Source organism: Bombina bombina, chromosome 2, assembly GCF_027579735.1.
Source record: "Bombina bombina isolate aBomBom1 chromosome 2, aBomBom1.pri, whole genome shotgun sequence".
NCBI lineage: Eukaryota > Metazoa > Chordata > Amphibia > Anura > Bombinatoridae > Bombina > Bombina bombina.
The window spans coordinates 111829869-111850829 of NC_069500.1; positions in this window are offsets into that span (position 1 = coordinate 111829869).

The following is a 20961-nucleotide window of genomic DNA, read 5'->3' on the forward strand; positions in this document are numbered from 1 at the left end:
AAATGATGACAACAGCATGCAGTGGCTGAAAGGAAGGGCCCTGAACTGCCTAAACAATAATTTAAAGGTTAAATGGTGGATTGGTGACTTCCAGAAAGGTCTCATTAGTCTCAATGATGTCCTAAAAATGTCCTAAAAAGGAACAGACAATGGACACGCACAAACTCAAACACAAACTTGCACATACACCCAAGGAAACATTGACAGAGACAGCCTCAGAAAACACACAAAGACATACACACACACAAAAAAAACACACAAAACATACACACACAGAGAGACAACCACATAAAACACAGAAAGACATACATACACACCCTCACTGAGACATCCACAAAAAACACACAAAGACATACACACACTCTCACAGAGACACTTACAGAAAATGCACAGACATACACATACCCACACAGAGACACCCACAGAAAACACACACAGTCACAGAGGCATCCACAGAATACACACACCCTCAAAGAGACACCCATAGAAAAAGTACAAAGACATACACACACCCTCACAGACATGCCCATGAAAATGCAAAAAGACATACACACCCACCCTCACAGAGAGACCCACAAAAAAAAATTAATACACACTCATATAGACACAAGCAAAAGCACAAAGACATAAACACACACACACACACAGAAAAACTCACAGGAAGTAACATTTCTGCACATTGCATCCCCTAAATCAACAGTGTGTGACATGCATGATAAAAAAATTGCAGAGATTAAGAGATCACTTTTTAAATAATCATATTTGTAAATGTGCAAACAAAAATAATTTTGTGAATTCAAAATTGTACATTAATGATCTGGGTAGATGGCTAGATAAAGAAAAGTACTTTTAAAAGATTGACATATGTTTGTTTTTTTTGCCCCATTTTCCCCAACCAAGAGCACCACTTCAAATATAGTGTACAAATGTTCCCATCTGTCAGCGGTACTTATGGATTTTGAAAATGCTGTACTCTATATGGTCTTGGTGGAACCATAAGCTGTGGTACTCATACCATTAGATCTGGTTAAATGCAGGATTTAGGCTTGTTTGTATGTATTTCAAAATTAAGTCAGCTGTAGTGTAAACTGAACAGTTTAAAGTTAACCTGTCTCATTTCAAACACTGATCAATCTTAGTCTGAGAGTATAACATTTTATGCAGATGTAAAAATCTTAGCTAAAATGCCTCCTTGCATCTGGAAAGTCCTTGCATAAAGGGGCAGTAAACTGGAATGTAATTAATATATATATATATAAATATTAATAAAAAAAAATGCATATCTGCCAAAAGGGCACCTGCCATTTGTGTATTGAGGAGGAAACATTTCTGCATGGCTTTAAATATAGCATTTCTACAGCATTGTCAAATAATCATAAATACACTGCCCCACCATACAACTACTACCACACTGAAGTTACAATCCAAAATTGCACAAAGAAATAAAAAACATTTACTAAGTAAGTCCTACCTCCTCTGCAATGCTGTCTGACTCAAGCAACAATGGAACAAAGTGTCAAGTCTGTCTCACACTGTGCATAGTGGTTTAGTGAACACTCAGTAATCCTCTTAAATGCTAATACTTTACTCCTTGTAATAACATTTCCCATGCTAAATTAGCACTCTGCTGTAGTTCCCACTGATGGCTGCCAAAATTGTAGTTGTTCTTGCCTCATGGGGCACCCCTGGCACATTGGGCCCCTGTGTCAGACTTCAAACTGAATCTGCTTAATAAAAGGATCAAATTTGCAGGTTAGAATATATGTTTCATTCAATTTCAGGAAATAAAGTGTTTTGTACCTGAATAAATCATTAAACTAAAATTATGTTTAGTCATATGATTCATCTAGGATTTAATTTACCACCTTGTAGTTGTATGATGTTTATCTTTAACAATCACAGAACTACTATGTGGCATTCTAATATATTGAAATGGATATATTAGCAATGTCATAAAGGAGTATCGAATACTGTAGCAGAGAATGGAATGGCAACAAACAAATAATACACTCTAGGATGATAGAAACTTCCCTTTAGATAATATTATCGTAAGATGGTACATTTGATACAGCTAGCGTACTTTGGTGTATAATATGAAACAACTTGGTCAAGTTCCAGATTGATTTAACTCCAATTCCAGTAAGTGATATTAAATAACGGAGTACAAAGAAAGTCATAGGCAGGTCAGAAGTAAGTTCGTTATCCAAAGCGGTAAGTACTTACACGCAGAGATGAGAGGGAGAGGAGCCTCAGGCTGCAGCAGCGGCACTAGTGTGTTTGAGCGCGAAGTCCGTTCAGTGAAGGAGGCGGTGCTGAGGCGGAGCGGTCAGGTGTGTGCGTAAGCTGTCAGAATACTGAAGACAGGAACAACCACAAGGAGGAGGCTTGAAAGAATTCCAAACTGAATAGGATAATCTTAATTACAAGCAATGAAGCCATGAACAAAGGCTCCTTATAAAGGGAGCTAGAGAACCAATTAAAGGTACAGTGAAATAGCGAGTCAATATATGACAGGTCCCCCACCCAAGGAAAACCTCCAGGTTTTCAAAAAGAGGGTCTATCCGGATATCGTCTATGGAAAAGTTTCTCCAAACGGGGGGCAGAGACCTGTGAAGCAGATTCCCAAGAGTCCTCATCTGGTGAATAACCAGACCAGCGAATAAGATACTGTAAGTCCCCACGATACACTCTGGAGTCTAGTATGTCAGAGACCTCATAATCCACCTCCGATGATGAAGTATCAGGTGGTACAGTCAAAGGAACTGGTTGTGACCGAACAGGTGTGTACGGTTTCAACAGTGAGACGTGAAATGATGGATGTATACGGAAATTCTCGGGTAACTGCAAGGTTACTGCATTAGAGTTAATAATTTTACTAATCGGAAATGGACCAACATATAGTTGGTTAAACTTTGCTTTAGTAGCTGGAATTTTCAAATGACGGGTGGATAACCATACTAATTCTCCTACTTTATAGTTAGGTGCTGGTCGCCGTCGTAGGTTGTAATAATGTTGTTGTTGGGATTGTGCCTTTTGGATATTTTCTTTTAAAAGGTTGAAAGATTGTGCAATTGAGTTAATCAGGTCGTTAACTACAGGACATGGTACATGAATGTTATCATGAAATTCATATTCCGGATTAAATCCGTAATTTGCGAAGAACGGAGTCAACTGAGTGGAGGTGTTCTTAGTATTGTTATAGGCAAATTCAGCAGTTGCTAGAAAATCTGCCCACTTCTCTTGTTGTTGAGAACAATGAATTCTCAGATATTGTTCCAATGCCTGATTGGTACGTTCACACTGTCCATTAGTTTGTGGGTGATAAGAAGTGGTTAATTTTCTTGTAATATTCAACCTTTGACAAAGTGAATGCCAGAACTTCGAAGTAAATTGACTACCACGGTCAGTTAAAACACTAGTTGGAAGACCATGTAATCTCACTATATGATTCAGAAATAACTCAGCTGTTTGTGAGGCAGTAGGTAATGATTGTATAGGTAGAAAATGTGCCATTTTAGTAAAGAGGTCAATTACCACTAAAATTGTGGTGAAATTTTTTGATGTTGGTAACTCTACAATGAAGTCCATTGCGACTTCCTTCCATGGACGTTCAGGAATGGGTAAAGACATCAAATACCCATATGGCCTTTTATGTTCCTTTTTATGTTGAACACAAGTTGTACAGGTGTGAACATAATCTTCAACTGATTTCCACATTTTGGGCCACCAGTATTTCCTTTTTAGTAGATGATAGGTATTTTGGACACCCGGATGTCCATTTAGAATCGAATCATGGTTTTGTTTTAAAATACTTTCTTGTATAGATGGAGGTATGTACAATAAATTCCCAAAATAGTACAACCCATCTGAACCTTTTGTAAGGTTGAATCTTTCTGGGTTGCAATTACCTCCCTGTGAGTATTCTTTTTCTTGTTCAGAACTCAAAGTACAAGATATGAAATGTCCAATTGGTAGGATAGTAGTAGGTGAAGATTTTTTATTATCTGGCACTTTCTGTCTTGATAAAGCATCTGCTTTTCCATTCCTTGAACCAGGTCTATATTGAATGTGGAAATTGAACCTGGAGAAAAACAAACTCCATCTGAGCTGTCTAGAGGATAAAGTCCGATTAGTTTGTAAATATTCCAAATTTTTGTGATCTGTTATAACCAAAATTGGTGTCTCAGTCCCCTCGAGTAAGTGTCTCCAATTTTCAAAAGCAGATTTTATGGATAGAAGCTCCTTTTCTCCAATAGGATAATTAATTTCCGCTGGAGACAAAGATCTTGAAAAATATGCCACAGGATGCATAGGATCTAACAGACTCTTCCTTTGAGATAAAATAGCCCCTAAAGCACAGTCAGAGGCATCCACCTCAAGTATAAACTGCTTATTGGGATCTGGAAATTGAAGTATGGGTGCTGTAGTGAAACTACGTTTCAAAGAATCAAATGCTTGTTGTGCTTCTGTACTCCAATTAAAAGGTACATGTTTACCTGTGAGTCTTGTCAATGGTTTGACAATATGTGAGAAATTATTAATAAATTTTCGGTAGAAGTTTGAGAATCCTAAAAAACTTTGTAATTCCTTTACAGTGGTTGGTCTTGGCCAACCTGTTATAGCTGATATTTTTGTATCTTCCATATTGATACCTTCAGCTGTTATTTTGTAACATAGAAAAGAGATATCTTCTGTGTGGAAGATACATTTTTCAGGTTTAGCATAAAGTTGATTCTCTCTGAGTCTTGTTAAAACTGTTGTAACATGTTTGATATGTTGTTCTAAGGATTCTGAATAAATTAAAATATCATCCAGATAAATTATTATACAGACATCCAGTAAATCTCTAAATAGTTCATTTATAAAATACTGGAATGTCGCGGGGGCATTACAGAGCCCGAATGGCATCACAGTGTATTCGTACAATCCGTACCGAGTACGGAATGCTGTGAGCCATTCGTCTCCTTTCCTTATTCGGATCAAATTATAGGCTCCCCTTAAATCCAACTTAGTAAAAATTGTTGCATTACCCAACCGTTCTATTAATTCTGTTATTAAAGGTAGGGGGTACCGATGTTTTACTGTAACTTTGTTTAATTGCCTGTAATCAATGATTGGCCTGAGAGTACCATCTTTGTTACGTACAAAAAACATTCCAGCTGCTGCTGGAGAGGTGGATGGTCTAATAAACCCCTTTCTTAAATTTTCATCTAAATATTGTTTAAGATGTGTGAGTTCAGGTTGTGAGAGGGGATAAATATGACCATGTGGAATTGGGGAACCAGGTAATAATTCAATTGGACAATCGAACGCCCTATGAGGGGGCAATGACTCTGCTTCCTTCTTGTCAAAAACATCTTGAAAAGAAGAATATATTTTTGGTATTTGGTTAGATGTTTTGTCAGAATCTGCTTGTATAATGCAGATCTTAGACATACATCTATTTCTGCAAATATCAGAGGAAAATTGAATTTTATTTGTGGACCAATCTATAATTGGTTGATGTTGTTGTAACCACTTTAACCGTAAAATAATTGGGAATAAAGGGGAAGGTGTGATGTCAAAAATTATGTTCTCGTTATGTCCATCTTGTGTACTCATAACTAAACTATGTGTTTGATGTGTGATTGAACCATTTAAAGCTTGACTACCATCAAAAACTCTTAAAACATAAGGATGATTTATGTCTTTTATTGGTATCTCATGTTTACACACCACATGATAATCAATGAAGTTGCTTGTTGCACCGGAGTCAATGAGTGCCTTCAAAGTAATCTTTTTTGAACCCCACTGTAATGAAATAGGTAAAAAACAATAAGTTGAATTACCACTACTCTTATCTAAAGATCTTGGTATATTATGTTTCTCACCTTTCTTTGTTTTCAAAAGGTTAGGACATTCCTTGACCTCATGTTCTTTTGCAGCACAATAAAGGCAGAGGTTGTTGTCCCTTCTTCTCCTTTTCTCTTCCATAGATAAAGGACCCCTAATCACACCTATTTCCATAGGTTCTTCTGGTGTTTTATACTGTTGAGAACTAGTAGGATTAGTTATTCTCTTTGTTACTGTTTCCTGACTAAACCTTTCTCTCTTTCTTTCCCTTAACCGTCTATCTATATTGATGGATAAAGACATCAAATTATCTAAAGTTTCTGGTATATCAATTCGTGAAAGTTCATCCTTCAATGCATCTGACAACCCAAGTCTAAATTGATTGCGCAATGAAATATTATTCCATTGTGAATCCTTAGACACTCTCTTAAATTCTGCTATGTAATCCTCCACGGGCCTTTTCCCTTGTCTTAGTGCTCTCATAGCATTTTCTGATTACATGGGTCATCATAGAGAAGTGCCATAGCTTGAAAAAAATCCTCCAGTCTATCCAAAATTGGGTCATTTTGCTCGAAATAGGAGTTTGCCCATGTTCTGGGTTCTCCTCTAAGATAAGATATTACTGTTAGAACTCTCTGTTTGTCTGTGGTATAGGTTTTAGGTCTTAGGGTAAAGAGTAATAAGCATGAGTTTTTAAAATCTCGAAATTGACTTCTGTCACCAAAGAATTTCTCTGGTGGTGATACATTTGGCTCATTAGTTGAATCCACAGTTAACTGTTTAGGAGTTACTGTGTCTTTAAGAATGTCTTTTAAAGTCTGATTCTCTAATTGAAGTTGTCTTAGCCCTTGTGAGAGCTGATCAACCCTCTGGGATAAATTATAGACATGTGAAGGTAATTCTGCTTGATCCATCTTTTTATGGCTTGTAATTCTGTCAGACTTCAAACTGAATCTGCTTAATAAAAGGATCAAATTTGCAGGTTAGAATATATGTTTCATTCAATTTCAGGAAATAAAGTGTTTTGTACCTGAATAAATCATTAAACTAAAATTCTGTTTAGTCATATGATTCATCTAGGATTTAATTTACCACCTTGTAGTTGTATGATGTTTATCTTTAACAATCACAGAACTACTATGTGGCATTCTAATATACTGAAATGGATATATTAGCAATGTCATAAAGGAGTATCGAATACTGTAGCAGAGAATGGAATGGCAACAAACAAATAATACACTCTAGGATGATAGAAACTTCCCTTTAGATAATATTATCGTAAGATGGTACATTTGATACAGCTAGCGTACTTTGGTGTATAATATGAAACAACTTGGTCAAGTTCCAGATTGATTTAACTCCAATTCCAGTAAGTGATATTAAATAACGGAGTACAAAGAAAGTCATAGGCAGGTCAGAAGTAAGTTCGTTATCCAAAGCGGTAAGTACTTACACGCAGAGATGAGAGGGAGAGGAGCCTCAGGCTGCAGCAGCGGCACTAGTGTGTTTGAGCGCGAAGTCCGTTCAGTGAAGGAGGCGGTGCTGAGGCGGAGCGGTCAGGTGTGTGCGTAAGCTGTCAGAATACTGAAGACAGGAACAACCACAAGGAGGAGGCTTGAAAGAATTCCAAACTGAATAGGATAATCTTAATTACAAGCAATGAAGCCATGAACAAAGGCTCCTTATAAAGGGAGCTAGAGAACCAATTAAAGGTACAGTGAAATAGCGAGTCAATATATGACACCCTGACAGGAGTCACCCCTGTCACCCCCTGATGGCGGCCCTGATGCGGCCCCCTGCAGATTCGTGGCCAATCGGCCGCTAGCAGGGGGTGTCAATCAACCAGATCGTATTCAATTGGGTTGATTTCTGTCCGCGGCCTCAGAGCAGGCGGACAAGTTATGGAGCAGCGGTCATAACTTCTTTTTGAATCAGTCAATAGAATGAGAGCTGCTTACATCCTATTGACTGATTTGAACAGCCAATAGGATTTTAGCAGCCCTAATTCCTATTGGCTGATTACATTTTTTCAGCCAATAGGAATGCAATGGTAGCCGCAGTATTAAAGGGGTACCTTCCATTTCAATCCTCAGTGTGCGGCGGATGATCACATGAAGAGGACCTCCACGTCGGATCGATGGACCTCCGCCTGGACCTCCATCTTGGACCTCCACCTTGGACCTTCGACTGGACCTCCACCTTGGACCTCCGCCTGGACCTCCACCTCCGTGCATCGACTGCTCTGCCTCTGCAGGGATCAAGAAAATGCCGGTCCCGCAATGGATGAAGATATAGCCGCCTAGATGAAGATGGAGCCGCCGGGATGAAGATCGTTCAATCGGGACTACAACAACTGTGAGTACATAAAGAGGGGTTAGTATTAGGTTTTTTTAAGGTTTATTGGGGTGGTTTTTTTAGATTAGGGTGGTCACTCTTAAACGAGCTGAATGCTCATTTAAGGGCAGCTAAAGAACTGAATGCCCTTTTCAGGGCAATGCCCATAAAATGCCCTTTTCGTGGCAATGGGTAGATTAGGTTTTATAGATAGTTATTTTTATTTTGTGGGTTGCGGGGGGGGGGTTGTAATGTTAGTGGGTCTTTGTATTTGTTTTAGAAAAAGAACTAATATCTTTAGGGCAATGCACTAAAAAAGGCCCTTTTAAGGGATGTTGGTAATTTATTCTAGATTAGGTTTCTTTTATTTTGGGGTGTTTTTTTTTTAAATGGGTATTAGAATAGGAATAATTGTTATTATTTTGGATAATTCTGTTGTTATTTTGTGTAATTTATTTTTCATTTTGGGGTGGGTTTTTACTAACTATTTACTAACTAGTCTACCTAGTTAAAATAAATACAAACTTACCTGTGAAATAAAAATAAAACCTAAGCTAGCTACAATATAACTATTAGTTATATTGTAGCTAGTTTAGGTTTTGTTTCACAGGTATGTATGTATTTAGTTTTAAATATGTATTATTTAGTTTATAATTGTACCTTTAATTTAGCTCTATTTTAATTATGTTAAAGTTAGAGTTAGGTTTAGGGTTAGGTTTAGGGGTTAATAGTTTAATTTAGGTTGTTGCGATGTGGGGGGCTGGTGGTTTAGGGGTTAATAGGTTTATTTAGTGGTAGTGACATTGGAGGCCAGAGGTTTAGGGGTTAATAGCTTTATTTAGTGGCGGTGATGTCGGGGAGTGGCGGAATAGGGGTTAATAGATTTATTATAGTGTGGGCGATGTTGGGGTGCAGGGGAATAGGGGTAACTTTTGTATAGTTGCGGTGATATCGGGAGCAGCAGATTAGGGGTTAATAACCCTTAGTGTAGATGGCAGCGATGTTGGGGGTAGCAGATTAGGGGTATTTAGACGTGGGGTTTATGTTAGGGTGTTAGGTTTAAACGTTACTTTTTTTCCCCCAAAGACATCAATGGGGCTGCGTTGCGGATGTCTTAAAGATGGAGCCGCTCCGTGTCGGAAGGATGAAGATAGAAGATGCCGTCTGGATGAAGACTTCTGCCCGCCTGGAGGACGACTTCTTGCTGCTTGGATGAAGACTTCTCCCGGCTTTGTTGAGGACTTCTTGCCGCTTGGATGAAGACTTCTCCCGGCTGGATGAGGATGGATGTCCGGTCTTCCAAAACTGTAAGTGGATCTTCGGGGGTTAGTGTTTTATTAAGGGTTTATTGGGTGGGTTTTATTTTTAGCTTAGGGTTTGGGCAATGTTAAATGCCCTTTTAAGGGAAATGCCCATCCAAATGCCCTTTTTACGGCAATGGGGAAGTTAGGTTTATTTATATAGGATTTTATTTGGGGGGTTGGTTGTGTGGGTGATGGATTTTACTGTTGGGTGGTTGTTTGTATTTTTTTTTACAGGTAAAACAGCTGATTTTTTTTGGGGGGGGGCTTTTTAATTTTGATAGGGCCCTTAGATTAGGTGTAATTCTTTTTTATTTTTGATTATTTCTTTTTTATTTTGTGTAATTTAGTGTTTATTTTTTGTAATTTAGATAAATGTATGTAATTAATGTAATTTATTTAACTGTAGTGTAAGGTTAGGTGTTAGTGTAACTCAGGTTAGGTTTTATCTTACAGGTAAGTTTGTATTTATTTTAGCTAGGTAGCTAGTAAATAGTTAATAACTATTTAGTAAATAGTCTATCCCCATTGATGTCTATGGGGCAATCGTGCACAAGCACGTTAAAGCAGCTCAAAGCAGCGCTGGTATTTGTGTGCGGTATGGAGTTCATCGCTGCCATATTGCCCGCAAACGCTGTTTTTTTTGCAAACCTGTAATAGCAGCGCTATTAAAGGTGAGCGGTGGAAATAACTTGCAAGTTAGTAGCGAGCCAGACATAACGCAAAACTCGTAATTTACCCGTATGTGATTTAAGGATATTGCAACAGTAGCGCTCATGTGATGTGAAGGTATATTTTGCGGTGCGGTCCTTATAGCAATTGCTAAATATAACAGCATTATAGCCGGGATAGGACACAGCAATAACCTCTGAGTAAGGTGTAGAGTTTGTGTTATACAGTGTGTAACCGGTACCAGTTAGTAAGCCTATAACATTCTTATAGGTTAGTCCCAAAAGAATCAATATCCTCTATAAGCTCAGCTCATATCATTAATGTAACGTGTGACTACAGTAAAGACCGCCGATTGCAAATTAAAATACAGGCGCTCCTAAGACTCCTCTCAAATTCCATAACAAAACCCTATGTTTCACCGTTGCCGGCTTTCTCAAAGGGTGGGCCGCGTTGAAGTCCTCTATTTATTGCGTAGCAGGTCAGAGCCTCGCCCCCACTATTGTCGTCATCTGTGATTGGTATTCTATGATGATCTGGGACAATCCGTTGCTGAAGAGGTGTTAGCGTCGATCATACTGTGTATAGGGATTGATACTATTACTTGATGTGTAAATTACATGGATATCAACCCAGTTTTTCTGACCAGTAGATGTATCTATTTGAGTTATGTAAAATATATGTGTCTATCAGTCTTTTTAGGGGATCATATCTTGGCCCTTTGAGGCTCTAATCATACGCCACTTAATTCTATGATATAACTGTGTTGATATCTATGTAATCTACACATCAAGTAATAGTACATACTATACACAGTATGATCAACGCTTGGTTTATGTGTATTATGTATGTAGCCAACGAGCAGTATCACTATTAAATACTGCTTTGGTGTTTTCACACTCTCTGTACCCCTTTTGTGGTTTCACTTTGAACAAGCATATTTAGGCTCATACCTATTTCTACATAGATTGTCCATTTGTGTTTTTAAAGTTGTTCTTCCTAATTTTATTAATTTTTCAATCCTTATTAAAAGTTATGTTTAACTTTAATTTGAACCCTCACCCCTGGGGCGAGATTAGATATGCGGCTCAAGCTTCAGCGCAACTGCTGAAACCCGTGCCGCCCGTAATTTCACCTCACACATCGGGGTATAGCATAAACCCCGCCGGCAGTTCATAAAGTGAGATAAACTAGCGATGTCCAGAAATTAGCGTAAATACAAATTTCTGGAGTTAAATTTGCCAATAGGATTTCAGTAGCTCTCATCCTATTGGCTGATTTGAATTTGAAGACTCAAATCAGCCAATAGGAATTCAAGGTACCCCAAATTTAAATGCATACCTTGAATTCAATCCTCAGTGTGCGGCGGTGATCATACAAAGAGGATCTCCACGCTCCATGGCTCCGCGGTCGCTGGTCTTCAGTTCCCGTTGCGGGTCTTCAGTTCCACAGTCACCGATCTTTAGTTTCGTCCTCCGCTCCACGCCGGCTTGTTCCTGGAAGAAGATAGAAGATATCGCTGCTTGGAAGAAGAATTCGCCGCCGGACTTCAGGAACTGTGAGTACCTATCTGGGGGTTAGACTTAGGTTTTTTGTTTTTTTTAGGTTAGCGTTTTAATGGGTCTTTGAAAAAGAGCTGAATGCTCTTTTAAGTGCAATGCCCATACAAATGTCCCTTTAGGGGCAATGGGTAGTTTAGTATTTTTTAGTGTTTTTTATTTTGGGGGTTTGGTGAGTGGGGGGTTTTACTGTTAGAGAGGGGACTTAGTAATTTTTAAGGTAAAAGACCTGTTTAACTTCAGTGTCCCTTTAAGTAATGTTAGCTTTTTTATTATAATTTTATTTTGGTAATTGGGGTTAATTAAGGGGGTGTTAGGTTAGGGTGCGTTAGGGGGCTTAGTAATTTAATTAGTTATTTGCGTTGTGTGGGTTTGGTGGTTTAGGGGTTAATAGGTTAATTAAGTTTATTGCGTTGGTGGGGGATTGCGGTTTAGGGGTTAATATTTTTAATAGGTACTTTGCGATATGGGTGAATTGCGGATTAGGGGTTAATAGTTTATTAAGGTATATTGCTTTGTGGGGTGATGGCGGTTTAGGGGTAAATAGGATAATTAGTAGATATGTGTGATTCGTTTCGGATCTATTCGGAAATTCAGCCGAATTCGGTAATTCGGGATTCGGATCGATTCGAATTTCCGAATTAAAATAGTGCAGAATCTACTGAATAAATCCTAATTAGTTCGGATTTATTCGGATTTATTCGGTAGATTCGGCTGGCCATGGATTACACTAGTATTGTACAGTATATTAGGTTATATCACTCTGCTATGGGTTACACCTAATATACAGTACATAATACTAGTCTAAAACACAGCACATCCCACCGAATACTGACCGAAATTCCGAACCGAATCGAATTCAGCCGAATTTATTCGAATCAGAATAAATCCGAAACGAATCTGAACCGAATTTATTCAAATTTTTCCGAATTCTAATGGATCCGAACCGAAATTCGAAAAAATCTGAACCGAACCAAATATTTTCGCCATGCACATGTCTAATAATTAGATATTTTGCGTTGTGGGGCGATGTCGGTTTAGGGGTAAATAGGTTAATTAGATATTTTGCGATGTGGGGGTTGGCGGATTAGGGTTTAATATAGTTTATTAGTTATTGCTGTGGGGGGATGACAGTTGACAAGTAGATAGATATTGCGCATGCGTTAGGTGTTAGTTATTTTCAGGAGGTAGATAGATATTGCGCGTTAGGTGTCGGTTACTATTTTCAGAGGGTTACGGTGCTCACATACTCAGCACGTCTTGCTGCGCCTGCCTATGTGTGGCGAGTTGAAAATGGAGTAACAGTTCTCCATTTTCGTTGTGTATGTCCTTGCGCTGAATATGTGATATCGATTTGCGACGCGGTTCTATGTTAGCTTATAGGAGTAAAAATTGCGGGCAACGGATGAGATATACGCGCCACGTTTATATGCGGCACTATATATGTGATACCAAAACAGCGTAAATACCGGCACTGCAGGCTTTTGCGGACGACACCGCATATGAAATCTTGCCCCTGGTGTTTAGGTAGTTTATTCACACAGATTGTGTGAAGTTTTCCTTATTAACTATTTATACTCCTGAGTGCTATAAGTGTATTCTTGTTAGAGGGTTTACCTTTTCTCTCTCTATCTCTGTACACTCTTTAAATATATGTTGTAACAAAAAAAAAAAAAAATGTAAACCTCCCCCTCTGTATTGTCTGAGATAATCTGTGAATTTTCACCACTTATGTTACAGGTTGCATGTGGCATGTGAGCTCCAAGATAGTGACAGACCTTTACCAACCAGTGGCTGTGAATGGGTTAAAATAAGAGAACTGCAGGCAATTTATAGTGTCATTATGATCTGTTCCTCAAGTGAAAAATAAATATTCACAAATGTGTATAATCAAGTGTACAATAGACATTGATGCTTTATAAAACACGTCCCAGGTGCTACACACCTGCTCTTGAGTTTGTATATTCAATAGTCATAGACCAGGCTGCAACCAGTTATAATAGAAGTAAATTAAATTTATGTAATTAAAAAGGACATGACACCTTGGGATTTTAATATAAAACATTTAATTGTAAATAGTTAATAAAAACTGTGCAATGTACTTTCAATATTTATTTTGCCCACTTTTTCCTAATTTAACTATGAAAACATCAGATTCACTGCATTAAAAAATAAGTACTGCAAAGCAATGAACCCATACAATTTGTCATCTATGCAACGTACATAGATCATCTGCAGTAAGAACAGGGGCGGGCTCAATTAAACCTCACCAAATTAACCCTTTTAGGTAGGAGGCTGCTAAGTAAAACTGACATACACATTGCAAAGCAAAAAGAAAAATAAAGCCTGCACTCAAATCCCAACTTAAAGAAACATGAAACCCAAATTTTTATTTTAGAATTTAGATTTAGCATACAATTTAAACAACTTTCCAATTTACTTTTATTCTCTAATTTGCTTCATTCTTTTGGTATCCTTTGTTGAAGAAGCAGCAATGCACTTCTGTAAGTTAGCTGAATACATCGAATGAGCCAATAACATGAGGCATATATGTGCATCCACTAATCAGCAGCTCCTGAGTTTACCTAGGTATCATTTTCAACAAAGGATATTAAGAGAACAAAACAAATTAAATAATAGATGTAAACTGGACATTTGTTTAAAATCACATGCTCTGTCTAAAAAATGAGGTGTCCTGATCCTCACACTAGTCCACTGGTTTTCAAACCTGTCCGCAGGCCTACCCAACATGCCAGATTTTCAGGATTACCTTGGATGAGAGCAGGTAAAATAACCCCGTTTACTAATCAGCAGATTATTTCACCTGTGATCCAGTTCAGATTGATATCCTCAAAATCTGGCCTGTTAGGGAGATTTGGTCTAGTCTATTTACCCATTTGCCTTACCCTGGCCTGCTACTCTGCTCTCGGACTTCCTGTTTATTTGTTACTATCACAACGACACTGGAGATAACTCTGAACTTCTGAAACAACATTGTTACAAACACTGATGCTATATGGTTCACAAGAAACATGCGCACAATGAGCCTACGTAGGAACGACTTGTGTTTCAACAAATCTTACCAAGAAAAAGAAGTACATTTTTAAATAAAGGTGAATTGATACTTTTTTTTTTGCACATTCTATCTGAGTCATGAAAGTTTGTTTTTTAACTATGCCTCTTTAATTATGATGTATTACACCGGCCAGGCTTTAGGCTTCAGGATTTACTGTTACACAGACTGCAGGAAGAGTTCTGTTCTTCATACGGATTTCCTGGAGAAATTAGCCTTGAGCACCATTGCAATGTAATGTGCAGGTAGTTCCTGTAAAAAGAACAATATGGGTAAACACGCCCACGTGCAAATATATGTTTAAATACTTATAAATATTTCAGATATTATCTGTTTAATGAGACACTTGCCTATATTCACCAAAGCTTCTTAGATTTGTGAGGGCAAGCAGAGGAACCCAAAAGAAACGTGTAGTTATTCACAGTATCTACTAATGGAAATACCCCTAGACTAAGACTGGAATAGGATTTCTAGTCTTACTCAGTGAAGCTCATTTAATTCCTTAAGTTTCATTACATACTCATAATATTTAGCCCTGACTTTAATATGATGTATATAAAGGCTGTGAGGCCTCAGTAATATGATCTGAATCTAAAAAAAAGGAGTATTGTCCTGGGTGGTGGAGCTGATTTATTACTGTCTTGGGTTAGATCTTATTGTGGAAGAGTTCTTGCCTCTTATGTGCTTACATTTCAAACAAAACTGTTATGTCTTCATTGATCATCTCACATTTTCATGTATAGCTGTGAAAAAGAATAGGGACTCAAAATTAAACTTTCATAATTCAGATAGAGCACGCAATTTAAACAACTTTACAATTTATTTCCATTATCAAATATTGAGAAAGCAGGCGAAATATTCAAAAGTGCCGACATTATTGTTTAAAGGCAGTATCGCAGAGAGGTGTTGTACTATATGTCACGATAGGTGGCGATGCTGGTGAAATATTCCAAGCAGCATAGGCACCGACATTGGCGATCCAAAGTAAAGGATTTATTTTAAATATATAGCACCAAGCTTAATAAATATACCTATGTACCCCTAAACTAACATAACCCACCACCGCAAACTAACCCTTCACTAATTAACACCTAAACCACCAATAGCCCGCTGCAAGAAAACTTTCTGACCTATTAACCCATATACCGCTAATAGCCCACTGCAAAATATACTTCCTAACGTATTAACCCCTATGCCGCAATAAGCCCCCCACCACAATAACCCCTACACTACTTAACCACTATACCGCCAATACCCCCACCGCAAACACCCCTAAACCGCCACAAACCCTCCACCACAAACAACCTCTAACCTATTAACCCCATAAACTGCCACAACCCCCCAACCCAAATGCTCCCTAACCAATTAACCACTAAACCACCATAACCCCCCACTGCAAATGCCCCTAACCTATTAACTCCTAGATCGCCAAAAACAACAATGCAAACTAGCCATATACTACTTAACTACCTATCAGTGAACCCCCCCAAGAACTAACCTGACACCTCCTTAGTTACGCAAAATAATAAACACTGACACAATTGCCCTAAAGTGATTAAGCTCTTTTACTTGTCAAAACAATCCCTAATCTAAAACCCCTCATCCCCAAATAAAAAGCCTATCTAAAAAACCTAAATTAATAATTGCCCTGATAAGGACATTTGGTAGGCAATTGCCCTAAAGTAATTACAGCTCTTTTGCCCAATAAAAAACTCTATTCTTAAAAAAAACTATCCTAAAAAAACCTAAGAAAAAAAACCCTATCCTAAAAAAGATTGCCCTGAAAAGCTTTCATTCTATTAGTTGATTGGACTAAGAATTTAAAAAACAGCCAATAGAATTTCAAGGGCACCCCTAAATAAGGGGGAACCTCACATTCAAGTTTTAGTGTGCGGTGGTGATCGCATGAAGAAGGATCAAATGGAAGAGGATTGGATGGAAGACAGAAGATAGAAGGTGAAACAAGACAGAAGATGTAAGAAGAGGACCACCATGAAGATGAAGAGGACCGACTTAGAGGATTGCCGCTATGAAGAAATAAGAGGAGCACCTCCGGAGCCAATTACAGAGGAGCCGGAGTCAAGTTGGGTGAGTAGAAACTTTGGAGTTTAGTGTAAGGATTTTTTTGGGGTGTTTTTTTTTTTAGAATAGGGTTTGTTTTCCCCCCAAAAGAGCTGTAATTACTTTAGGGCAATGCTCTACCAAATGCCCTCCTTAGGGCAATCTTTTTTTTAGGATAGGAATTTTTTTTCTGCATAAGAGCTGTTATCACTTTAGAGCGTCGGTTTTCAAACAGAGTGGTGTGCCTCCCCAGGGGGGCACTAGAGAAGTTTAGGGGACACGCAGTGGTAAGAGCAGTAATTAGTGTTTGTTTGATTTTTAACTTGTCATGTTTTTTTTAAAGGCCTCCTGAGCGGGAACTTTGGAGACAGAGAATTTAGAAACACACTACTTAGGCGCAGTGGCAGATAGTATAATATGGCATCATCAGGAAGTCTAGGGCTTATGGAGCGTCTAGAAATTCCCATCAAGCACTGACCTACCTCACTGTTACTATGTAAGTGTTTTGTACCTGGTGGTGTGTCTGTCTTTCCTAGACAGAGCAACTCCGCTCACTGTGGCTGACATTGGTTGAGCAATAAAGAAATGGGACCAGGTGGAGTCTGCTGGTATCTGAGAGATCTGTAGAGATCAAGCGACTGGGGTAAGCAGGATAGAGGTGCAGCTGAAACTGAACCATCAAGTGACAGCATCGATCTGAATGTGACTTCCCTCTGTGAGCAACTGAGAGATCCAAGTTTTATTGAGTTACTGAGAATCCTGTGTATATTACCTGTGTGATTCTATAACAGGCTGATCCCTGAATGCACAAGATTTGCATGTCCGGCTAACTCTTCCATGTTAGGTCTCCTAGGCAGCATGGTAGACAGTTCACTATGTGACTGAAATCTCCCTGTGTGAGTTGCTAGAGAGTATTAGCTGCTTGTGAAGACTGTCTATGAGTGAGATCTCTCTGTGGGAGGAACTGACACATGTATGTGACTGTTTCTGTGTAAATATTCTTCAAGTGGTGTGCTGGTTTGAGATTGTTCATTGTATATGTCACACAGCACTCTGTGTACTGAGCTGATTTATAATAGATCTCAATGTGAGACTTCTGCCCTGTTTGTAAGTCTGCCATGCAGCAGGCAGCATTAGAGTTGTTTTGAATAACTTGCAAAAAAAAGTCTGCCGGACAGCTTTAGAGACCCATTTAATTTGCAAAAGCTGTTCTGATACGAATTGGAATGAGAACGCCTTATTCATATCAGAAAAACTCTTGCTAATTAATTTAGCAAATTATTCAATAGGACTAACACATTTAATAACATCTGTTGAGTGGGGGGAGGCTCATCTTGAAAGTTTTGCCAAAGAGGAGGCAAACTGTCTAAGACTTTAAAAACCACTGCTTTAGGGCAATACCTACCAATGCCCTTTTCAGAGCACCCTTTTGTTTTAGGATATGTGTTTTGTTTTTTTTAGATTGTTTTTCTTTTATTGGGATAAAGAGTTAGACTTTAGGGCAAGGTCCCACCAAATGCCCTTATCAGGGCACTGCCCACCAAAATGCCCTTCTCAGGGCATCTTTTTAAGGATTGTTTTTTTTTTAATTTAGGGCACTGCCCTACCTAATGCCCTTCTAATGGCAATGCCCAACCAAATGCCCTTTTCAATGTGTTTTTTTATTTTTTGTAATGTTAGCGTTTGCAATTTTGTGTGGTCAGGGGTCTGGGAGGGTTAGCTGTTAGTTAGTCAAGTAGTGTAGGGCTAGGGAGGTGTTTGTGTTGGGGGTATTGGCGGTTGTTAAAAGGTGAGGGGGTTATTCGATTAATAGGTTATGGCAGATTATGGGTTAATAGTGTAGCAGAGTTAGGATGTGCTGGTAGTGAGGGTGCATATGGGTTTAATAGTTTAGAAGAGCAGTATATTTATATGCGATGCTTAAATTATATGAATTTTCCAGTATAATGCATAATAATTTAAGTATTGTATAGATTTTAAACATTTTTTTCCCTTGTTCAAACAAAACGTTTAAAATCAATACAATACTTAATTTGTTATGCATTATACAGGAACATTCATATAATTTAAGCATTGTATATAAATATACTGCTCTTCTAAACTATTAAACCCTTATGCACCCTCACTACCAGCACATCCTAACTCTGCTACACTATTAACCCATAATCTGCCATAACCTATTAACAAAACATGTTTAAAATCAATACAATACTTAAATTAATATGCAATATACAGGAACATTCATATAATTTAAACATTGTACATACAAGGGGCAAACAAAACCAGAGTCCAGGTACAGGCCAAACGTCAGGAACTATGAGATCAGTCCAGCAATTAGGACCCAGGGAGAAGAAAGGAGCAATGTCTAGCAGGTAAAGGTAGAGGCTACCAGATAGATGTCATAGATAAAACAGGATACAGGTAAGATGCCACTGGTACAGCAAGCACAGGAGCCTCAGCAGGCACAGGGACAAGGTAAGTGACAACTTAAATGGACAGTATACACTCATGTTCACATAACTGCATGTAATAGACACTACTATAAAGAATATGATGCACAGACACTGATATAAAAATCCAGAATAAAACTGTTTAAAAACTTACTTAGAAGCTCTCAGTTTAGCTCTGTTGAAAAGGTAGCTGGAAAGCCCACTGCAAGTGGGAAATAACTTTATGGGCTATATAAATATTTCATCTACAAAACATTTATGCAAAGAAAAAATTAGTGTATAATGTCCCTTTAAAGGTACGGTCTACAATATAATTTTTATTGTTTTAAAAGATAGATAATCCCTTTATTACCCATTCACCAGTTTTGCATAACCAACATGGTTATATTATTATACTTTTAACCTCTGTGATTACCTTGTATCTAAGCATCTTCTGATAGCCCCCTGATCACATTACTTTTTTATTATTTATTGACTTGCATTTTAGCTGTGTTGTGCACAACCCACAGGCACAATGTTATATATATGGCCCACATGAACTAGCAGTCTCCTGTTTTGAAAAGCAAATAAAAAAGCATGTGATTAAGAGGCTGTCTATAGTGGCTTAGAAACAGGCAGCAATTTAGAGAGGTTTAAATGTTATAAAGTGTATTAATATAACAATGTTGTCTGTGCAAAGCTGGGGAATGGATAGTAAGGGCGTTATCTAACTTTTTAAACAATAACAATTTTAGTGTTGACTGTCCCTTTAAGACTCAGCAGGTGCAGAAATAGGGCAAGTATTTGCTGATTAATTTCCGGGATACAGGATGGCAGGTTAGGACAAAGTAAACTTCTTAATAACTCAGCCCAAAATGATGGGCTGAGTGGATTTATACAGGAACTGACAGGGTATGTCTGAAATCACAAACTGCCAAGTATAACTTGAGTGCACCTTAATCATTTTGCAGCTTTAGAATTAAAGTACATTAACACACATTTAAAACATATTAAAATAAAGCATTGCACTCATATGAACACATACATGGCATACATATAAAAATTAATATATATGTTTTCTCAGTATATGGCCGGGTTATAATACAATTTATTTAATAATTATTCTTTAAAACAAACCCCCAATAAAATACATATACAAAACAATTAAAATGAATATTAGTTAAATTTATAAAGACATTGAATTATATTTATAGAAAACCAGATATGAATCAAACTATACAGACTTAAATTGTTACAATATCCTTTACAAAGCAAACCAAATGTACCTTTATAATTAACCTTATTCACAATTGAATTGCATTACATCACCACAATGAAATACCAAAGTATGGGCTACTAACTTTCACAGTGCTTAATTAAACAATAGACCAATATACTTTAACAGCCAAGTTATCTGAGATGAAATAAATTCTTATTAGCTACAATTAAGGCAAGTTCTAAAATATATATAGTTGCAAATAACTTAATGCACACCAGAGAGATTTACTTACAATAATAGGCCTGACTTAGAAATATAAAATATAAAGGACATTTGTTTAGCAAGTAAATTATTTAGCAATAGTGACTAGTTTTAAACTACACAAGGCTATGAAACACAAGTTTTAAATACAAATTGGGCCCTTTTAAATTTACTAACTGCAATTAGACTGTAGTAATAATGAATGTATTTCTTTATACTTTAC